Source organism: Capsicum annuum, chromosome 6 (assembly GCF_002878395.1).
Source record: "Capsicum annuum cultivar UCD-10X-F1 chromosome 6, UCD10Xv1.1, whole genome shotgun sequence".
NCBI classification, from domain to species: domain Eukaryota; kingdom Viridiplantae; phylum Streptophyta; class Magnoliopsida; order Solanales; family Solanaceae; genus Capsicum; species Capsicum annuum.
The window spans coordinates 22017215-22026425 of record NC_061116.1 but is presented as its reverse complement, the minus strand read 5'-3'; the positions used below and the strand labels follow the sequence as shown (position 1 = coordinate 22026425).

At 27.3% G+C, this 9211-nt stretch overlaps 1 long non-coding RNA gene across 1 annotated transcript; it reads right to left on the bottom strand.

Annotated features, from left to right (window-relative positions):
• Positions 1-2401: 2401 nt before the first annotated feature.
• Positions 2402-3797, bottom strand: LOC107875100. The gene is made up of 3 exons (XR_001675749.2): positions 3633-3797; positions 3362-3480; positions 2402-2831 (listed from the first exon to the last, which is right to left on the bottom strand). It is a non-coding gene; the product is annotated as an uncharacterized LOC107875100 (long non-coding RNA).
• Between the last annotated feature and the right edge of the window lie 5414 nt (positions 3798-9211).

Genomic DNA, 9211 nt, shown 5'->3' with positions numbered 1-9211 from the left:
ACACGAATTAGTTGTTGTATATAGTACATATTTGAGTTTGAAACAAACTTGATTCTATTTTTGATTTTCATAAAACAAAAATGCGAAAATTACTGAAAAACTTGTAACAAAATTGTGTAACAGTTGCGGAATTAAAAAATGTGAGATCTATATGAATTTTATCAGTTTATAAAAAAAATGGTTTTAGCATTTTTTTTTTTAAATTCAAAGTTATCTGTGTTGTTATGTAATGTGAAAATTGAGATACAATTGTTATACGTTAAATTTGAATTTTAGTCGATGATAACTAGTATTTGAATAAAAGATTTCTTTTCGTTAGAATTCATTTTACAATTTTGTATATACGAATTAGTTGTTGTATATAGTACGTATTTGATATTTAATTTTATTTTAACTGTTTTTGTGTTCTGGAGATTGACAATGAGAAACATATATGTTCTTGTTAAACACTCTTGTAGATGGACATATAAACAACATTATTAAGATCACATATGTTTTCAGCTATATGTATTTATAATATACATATGCAGTACGTTTATGTGTTCACTGGCAGTTTCATATGTTTCCAACTGTATGTATTTATAATGGCCTATACATATGCAGTATTTTATGTGTAAAAATTATGTATTCTAATATGTATTTTTCAATATGCAGGACATATATTTTCTTTGGCATATGGTGTACTTGATTCTGAAAATAATGCATCTTGGACTTGGTTCTTTGAGAATCTGAAGAAAACATACGGTGAAAGAAAACATGTGTGTAGTTTTTGATCGTAATTCATGCATCATAAAAGTTGTTGTTGGTGTGTACAATGATGTACCACATTATGCATGTATGTGACGTCTATGAAAAAATGTACAATAATATTGTTATAGTTTAAATGTTGTAGTTATAGTTTAAATGTTGATCTGTTCATAATGTAGCATTATGTCAAAAAATAATTGCTTCATTTTTTCACTGATAATTATATGATTCTAAATTTTGATAAAAATATTTGATGTTATTGAATTTGTTATGGTTAAATTGTTACAATTTTTTTACTGAACTTGCTTAACTTAATTCATTATGAATATATTATACAAGACATATAACATCATTGATTTATACTTAAGAAGCTGAAAGCCACACTTACCAAATTTTTAACCTGGAAAAAACACATACGAGAATCTATTAAGCACCTATGCCCATTTATGAAAACTAAGAATAAGTTAACAAACCTTTATGTAATAAATAAAAAAAATTAAAAAATACATATAAAGATATATCAATTACGTAATCAAAACTTTAAATACATATGTTTTTTTTAAACATATGCATTAATCATACATAATATGTATTATTCATAGATATATACACATAATTGAAAAAAATCTATGTATAACTCATAAATGCATATGCATATCTGCTTAAATACATATGTATATCTGGTAAAAAAACATACGTATTAAACTGGACAAATACATATACATATGCATAGCCGAAAAATACATATTTAGACAAATGTATATATGTATATCCATAGCATAAAATATATATCCAGACTTGTAAAAATCATGTGCAATATTCATATATACATACGCATTATGCATAAATATATATGCGTTAATAATATATACATATGTATTATGCATAAATACATATGCATTACTCAAAATACATATGCATAAAATTGAAAAACAAATGCATATATGGAAAATACATATAGTAACTGGAATACACATATTAATTACTCAAAAATATATTCAAAACTGGAAACCACATATTCATACCGACATATGCATAACAGTAACATAAAATAACCACGAAAAATTTTATTTTATAGTTTAAACATCAAAAATCTAAATATCACATCAAATAAACATTAAAATATCGTCTTTCAACATTAAAGTTACATATGAAACCTAAAAAATATTCAACTAAATGTCAGTCCACCTAAAGTTAACTGTTTTCAAATACAACAAATTCTCCCTAATTGAGCTTGGACCACACAACTCTTCTTCTTCGTTTACTGATTTTTCGTTAACATATACTTAATACGATCTTCAATGTTGTTGACCGTATGACATCCTATATGTGTAGCAAATTTACGCAATACTCTTGTCATGTATAACTAATCACGCAATATCTATACACTACAAAAATATAATTATATGTAAAAACAGGACACATATATATTTATGAAATACATCTTACATTTTCATTATACAATATATCATAAAACTATCTTATATGCTTTGTGAATACATCACTGTTCCATATCTAAATTATCAAACATCAAAATACAAACATTGTCATCATCTCAGGAATAACAAATACAAGTGAGCAATAAATAAAAATATTATCAATAACAAAAAAATTATATCTAACCGATAACAAATACATTTCATATACTTCAAGAAAATCAAATACATATGTATTTTATTTATACATAACTGGTACAAAAATCATGCTTATCAAGAAGAAAGAAGTAAATCTAATGAATAACAAATACAACTTAACATAAATACAAATCTTAGCAATATGTATTCATAAAAACATATCTAAACTGTGACATGTATATACTTTACATTTCAAAATAGTAGCAATTTGTATTTATAGAATACATATTATACTTATATTACATTATATACATATCTATTTTATGAATACATGAATGGTCCAGGCTAATACTCGCCAGTAAAACATCATTACTGTCGTTGTTGGTCACTGTCACGGTGAAATTCACCGGATAGACCCTTCCTCCATCGAAAATTCATCAGAAAACGCCAAAATCGGCGAGTCCAATTGAAGCCACCATCCCACCCATCGTCGGAAACGGTATTTCTTGACTGAAGAACACCAAAAAAATCACAAAACACCAAAACAAAAAAAACGAAGAAGATAATACGAAAAAACATAAATTATATGAAAAGATGAGATGAAAATACTATGGAGCACAATGTTTATCAACAAATTGAAATAAAAGCGAAAATTGAAAAAAATAAATTCTCCATAACTACTCAATAAAATCCGTCATCTTCCAACATTTCTTCACATAATTCTACAACACGAGAATTCAATATCTATCAAAAACCACAAATATTGTGTTATATGCTATGATAGTCGGACTCTTAAAAAATGTTGTCACACTCTTGTCGGACTCTCCAAAATGCACTATTTTTTTAAAAGTCCGAAGCAACATAGGTTATAAGTCATGGCATTTAAGACTCTGTGCATTTTACTAGTGTCTAAATTACACCAAAGTCACAGTTTTTAGCATATTATCACTAAAAATTCAGGCATATTAAATCGTACCAAGCAAAAATTAGGTCATTAAGCCAAAATAATAGCTATAAAACGAAAAGAAAAAAAAGATTACCCAACAAAATTGATATGAACACCAAGGTGGCGATGAACAACGGAGCAATCCATACACAAGAAGATCTCATACGTCACCGATGCCCAAGTTGGATTCTTAGCATTACAATCAAAACACATCTAACAAAACAAATCAAAATTTGAAATCAAAAATCATGTAGAAAATGAACCAAAATTAATGGATTAAAACAGATCTGAAGAAATTCTATGTAATCAACAAAATTAAATATAAAAGAATCCAAAAAGGTTAAATAAAAATTAAAAGAGGAAACCTTATTTTCAGGCTTAGATTTGAGCTTCCGAAAAACAACGTTTTTATCTTGAAGTTCTCGGAATCCATGGCTATACAAAAATGAAAAATTCTTCTACTTCTCAAATGGATATTGATAAGAGAGAAAAAAAACGGAATGTAAAAAAAAATTAGCTGAAGAAAGACATTAGGGGGATCGAAATTGATAAATTGGTATGATAATAGGGTAATGTAAAGGTAAGTGACTTGAAAAGAGGGTAATGGGTTAAAGTCATGCGCTTTTCAATAAAAAGGTAAAATATTGCTACTTTTGCTATTAGTTGTAATTTTAAAAAACTATTGCTATTAATTGTAATTAATGTCTTAGGTATGCTAGTTTGTGTAATTTTTCCTATTTTTAATACACCAAATTAAACAATACATAAGAAAAAAAATATATAACTTATGTAGTATAATTAACGTAAGCAATACTAATGCAAGTATTATTAATACACAATATTTTACACTAGTCCTACATATTTTACCGAACGAACTCTAAATGTAAGTTCCTTGTGTAAAGTTTTCTAGCTCAAATTCAAAATCTCTAATTAGGACTAGTTATTGGTCTCATTCCAATATAACGACAAGCAGAAAACAGTTTTTCTTTTCTTGGAGTTTTGAGAGATTAGGCCCTCTACATTTCCAGATAACTTTAAAGTTGAAAAATATAATATTTAATCATTTGAGGCTTATTAGGGTAGTTTGAATTTAGACTCATGATTTTCGTTGCTTATGAGTTATTTACTAGTTCATGAAGTATGCTTATGCCACATGATTATGGAGTTGCTCGATTCGAAGTTATTGGGGACCGATCTCTAAACCTTAAGATTTGAGTCATGGCAAAAAAAATTAGCAAAGACGATTTGTCTATGACATAATTATTTCAATACTTCAAATATTGTATTGGGAAAGGATTCTCGAGAGAGGTAGAAGACCTCTTGTAGGACTAGCCATGGTATGAGTTGACAAAAACAAGGCTGAGATCAGAAAAAGGTTTTCTAGAAGGTGTACTCAGAGAAGTCCCTCCAAAAAACTCAGATGACGTGGAATAAAAAGACAGACAAAGTTACTAGATTTATCAAGTGCGCGGACACGCAACATATCTGGCCTAGGCTCTAGGTACAAACTGACACCTGTAACGAACAAGACACATGACATTATTCCATTGGCAACCTAATAGAGCATCCAGGAATAGATTAGAGCTATCTAATTGGCCATAAGCCATCATTTGTAAACTGTAATTAAGGATTTTCTTTCATTAACAAGACATCATGTAATTTGAGACAATAATTCAATATCCATTTTGACTTACCTTGTAAGCTTTAGCCTCCTTATTGCTTTCTTACTATTGGTTGGCTCTCGTGGACAGACTTTGACCTTTGTGGATCCTCCTTATAGGCCCTCTTTGCACGAATCCTTTATTTTTCCATAGCCTCATTCTATATTTTCTTACACTTAGCTTGCTACTTCCTCTCTGATACCAATTGTAGGGAGTGAGGATAGTGCGAGTAACTTAACATAGCTCTAGAAATACTATGTCATAGCATTTCTTAGTTATTTGTTTCAACCTTATTAATTTATTATTTTTAAGGTATACTATATGTTCCATATTTCTAGTTTTTATGTAGTCAAGTAGATTCTTTTTCATAAATATTTCTGTTAATCTTATTTGCTCCATATCTTTTCTCCAATATTCTAAGTATTCATAGTTTATCATTTTATCCTATGGTAGTTGTAATTTTATAAATTTCTATGTAATAACTTATTCTAATTGTACTATATCTAATATGTGATTCTATGTTATCTGTGTGATTCATTAACATTTGTTGTTCATGTATAATATTATATAAATTAACATTTGTATCTCCTTTTTCTAAGGTTAATTTTATTCTAAATAATCTTTCTTCTAATTGTCTTTTTTTCTCTTTTAAGCTGATTCTTGTAATTAATTTTTTCATATAGCCAACTTTGTTTTTCTTTAACTCTTCTAATATATTCTATCATTTTATAATCTGTATAGTATCCGTCTGAATAATAACTATCTAAATATGAGCAGTAGCTATCATATATATGTGTAAGTTTTCTATAGAACTTAATAACTCTTCATTAAAATGAAATACCTTTTCATATATAATTTTTCTTATATCTACTATTTCTATATCCTTAAGTATATAGCAAACAAGTATTTTAAATTTATCTATCATTTTATCAGATAAGTAAATATTCATTCTTCATATGATTGTTGATAAAGATTAACATCGAAAGATTGTACTTATTGTTGATAAAAAGAACATTAACATGGAAATAAATGTACTTATGAAAATAATAGTAGAAGGATATTATAACAGATATTATACACCTATGATAGATACAGGAGCAGAAGCCAACTTACGTAGATATCATTGTTTACCAGAAGACAAATGGGATAAGCTAAAAACACCAATAGTAATCAAAAAATTTAATAATGAAGGAAGCTTAATTACCTATAAAGCTAGAAATAAAAAAATACAAGTATGAGATAAAATATTAACAATAGAAGAGATCTATAATTATGAACTAACATAAAAAAATATGCTTTTAGGAATGTCGTTTTTAGATAAACTATACCCACATATAATAACTAAACACACTGGTAGTTTACAACACCATGTAAACAAAAGGTAAGAGCAAAAAGAGTTATTAATAAAATAAGAAAGAAAACTGATTGGTTAAAAGGAAGTGAAAAAATCACATAAAAATTAGAAAATATAAAAAATACTGAAGACACAATAAAACTAGTATATTTTCAATAAATAAAGAAGAAATAACTATATTTTCAATAGATAAGGTAGAAATAATAAAGATAAAATTAAGACTACTATATAGTAAAGATCCATTAAAAGGATGGGAAAAACATAAGACTACTGTAAAAATTGAGCTAATAGATAAAAATAGTATAATAACCCAAAAATCATTAACATAGAACTTTGATGATTTAAAAAAATTCACAATGGATATAGATGAATTATTAGAAAAACAATACATACAAAAAAGCAATAGCAAACATACTAGTCCGGCATTTATAGTAAATAAACACAGTGATAGAATGATTATTGATTCTAGAAACCTAAATGCAAAAACTATGACATATAATTATCCAATACCAAATAAGACATTAAAAATAAGACAAATACAAGGATATAATTATTTTAGTAAATTTGATTGTAAATCAGGATTTTACCATTTAAAGCTAGAAGAAGAATCTAAAAAGTTAACTGCGTTTACAATACCACAAGGATTTTATGAATGGAATATGTTACCATTTGGATATAAAAATGCACCAGGTAGATACCAACACTTTATAGATAGTTATTTTAAACAACTACCTAATTGTATAGTATACATAGATAATATACTATTATATACAAAAACTAAAGAGGAACATTTAAAATTACTAGAACAATTTGCAGGTATAATAGAAAATTCAGGAATAAGTTTAGGTGAAAAGAAAGCTGAAATTACGAAAAATCAGATAGAGTTTTTAGGAATATAAATAGATAAAAGTGGAGTAAAAATGCAAAAACATATAGTACAAAAAATAATAAATTCAAAAGAAGAATTAGATACAAAAAAAATTACAATCATTTTTAAGATTAGTAAACCAAGTAAGAGAATATATACCAAAATTAGCAGAAAACCTAAAGCCATTACATCAAAAATTTAAAAAGCATGTAGAGTATAATTACAACGAAGAAGATAAAAACTAAGTTTAGAAAATAAAAATACTTTGTAAAGAATTACCAAAATTACAATTTCCAGACGAAAATAAAAAATTTACATATATAGTAGAAGCAAATGCAAATGAATATAATTATGGAGGAGTACTTAAATATAGATATGAAGAAGAAAAATTAGAACATCATTGTAGATACTACTCAGGAACGTTTAATGAAACAGAAATAAAATGGAAAATAAATAGAAAAGAATTATGTTAATTATATAAATCTTTATTAGCATTTGAGCCATATGTTGTATATAATTGATTTATTGTACGAACAGATAATACACAGGTACGATGGTGGTTAACAAGAAAAATACAAAATTTAGTTACAACAAAGGAAATTCGGAGATTAGCATTGAATATATTAAATTTTACGTTTACAATTGAAGTAATTAGTACTAACAAAAATGTTATTGCAGATTACATATCAAAAATACACAGACTGATATAATAGAAGAAGATGCTTTAGAAAAGATACTCAAAACCCTAACTACACTTTCACTGAAAGTGGACAGTATGGGTAATGAAATAGAAAAACTAACGACTAATGAAGTTAAACTGAAGTTTGAATCTATGGCTCAGATAACTCAGCAGTGTACAAAGCTATGTTGATCGGAAGACAGTAAAATTCCAGAGATAAAAGGAGATGTTGGGTCACTCAAAAAAAACCCACAACGTTTATCAATCTACTTCTGCAGGTACAAGCAAAGGAGTTAATGGATAAAAATATCAGAACATGAACATAAACAAGATATTTGAAAAACCATTTATACGAAAAACACAAAAAAACCCCTTGTTCATACCCCCACAAACTACCACATATCGAGAAAGTTTAAACCAAGATAAAAAAAAGCCTATAACCATATACCTCAAACATACATAGAAAATATCCACAAAATACAGACTCACCTAAACCTTAGACCCAGAGCCACAAATATCCAAGAACCAAACACAGACTATATAACCCAAAAACTATAAGGTTTCAACAAGTTAATCGCATTACCAAAAACTAACCCAAATTTAGTTAAAACCTATTTCAGTTATGAACTATTAAATACCATATATACGCAAGAAGGAGATGAACTAACAGTTATACCAGAATTATATAGAGCATTCGCCACTTATAAGAAAATAACTAAAGAAAATCTATTTTTTATAAAGTTTTATACTGCACCAGCAGAGATATAGACGAAATTAAACCAGCTATACAAGTTGTAAAAATAGGATAACCAGAGATATGATTATACCGAAAGATATTGTTCAACAGCCAGAGATACTTAAAGTTGAGATACCTGATTTTTATGTAAATAAGCGAACTATAGGAATAGCTACAATTATTCAAGAACTAGAAAACAATTATCTCAATGGAAATCCCATATGGAGCTACTATTCGGGAGACCAATTAATGATCTATTCAAATTTAAGGGAGCTACGACAGTCAAATATGGAAGAAGTTAAACAATGGATTATGACGTTGCTCAATCAAGAAAAACAACCATCTACAAGGGCAATTAAAAAGGAATTTATTTCAGAAGAGTTATTAACCAGATATTGCAAATTAATAGGACACAAATATCCAGACCACCAATGTTCAAAATGCAATGGAGAAAATAATGTAATTCCAAAAGTTCAACTAGAGTAAAAGAAGATAAGGACGCCAGCTAAAAGATAGAAAAAAATAGAAAGCAATGGACCAATGAAGGAATAAAGACAAAAGACAAAGAGACAAGATAATAAAAGCTATGAAAATGACATGTATGACTTTTTAACCTTGGATACGTAAATTATTTGCATAGCTTTTT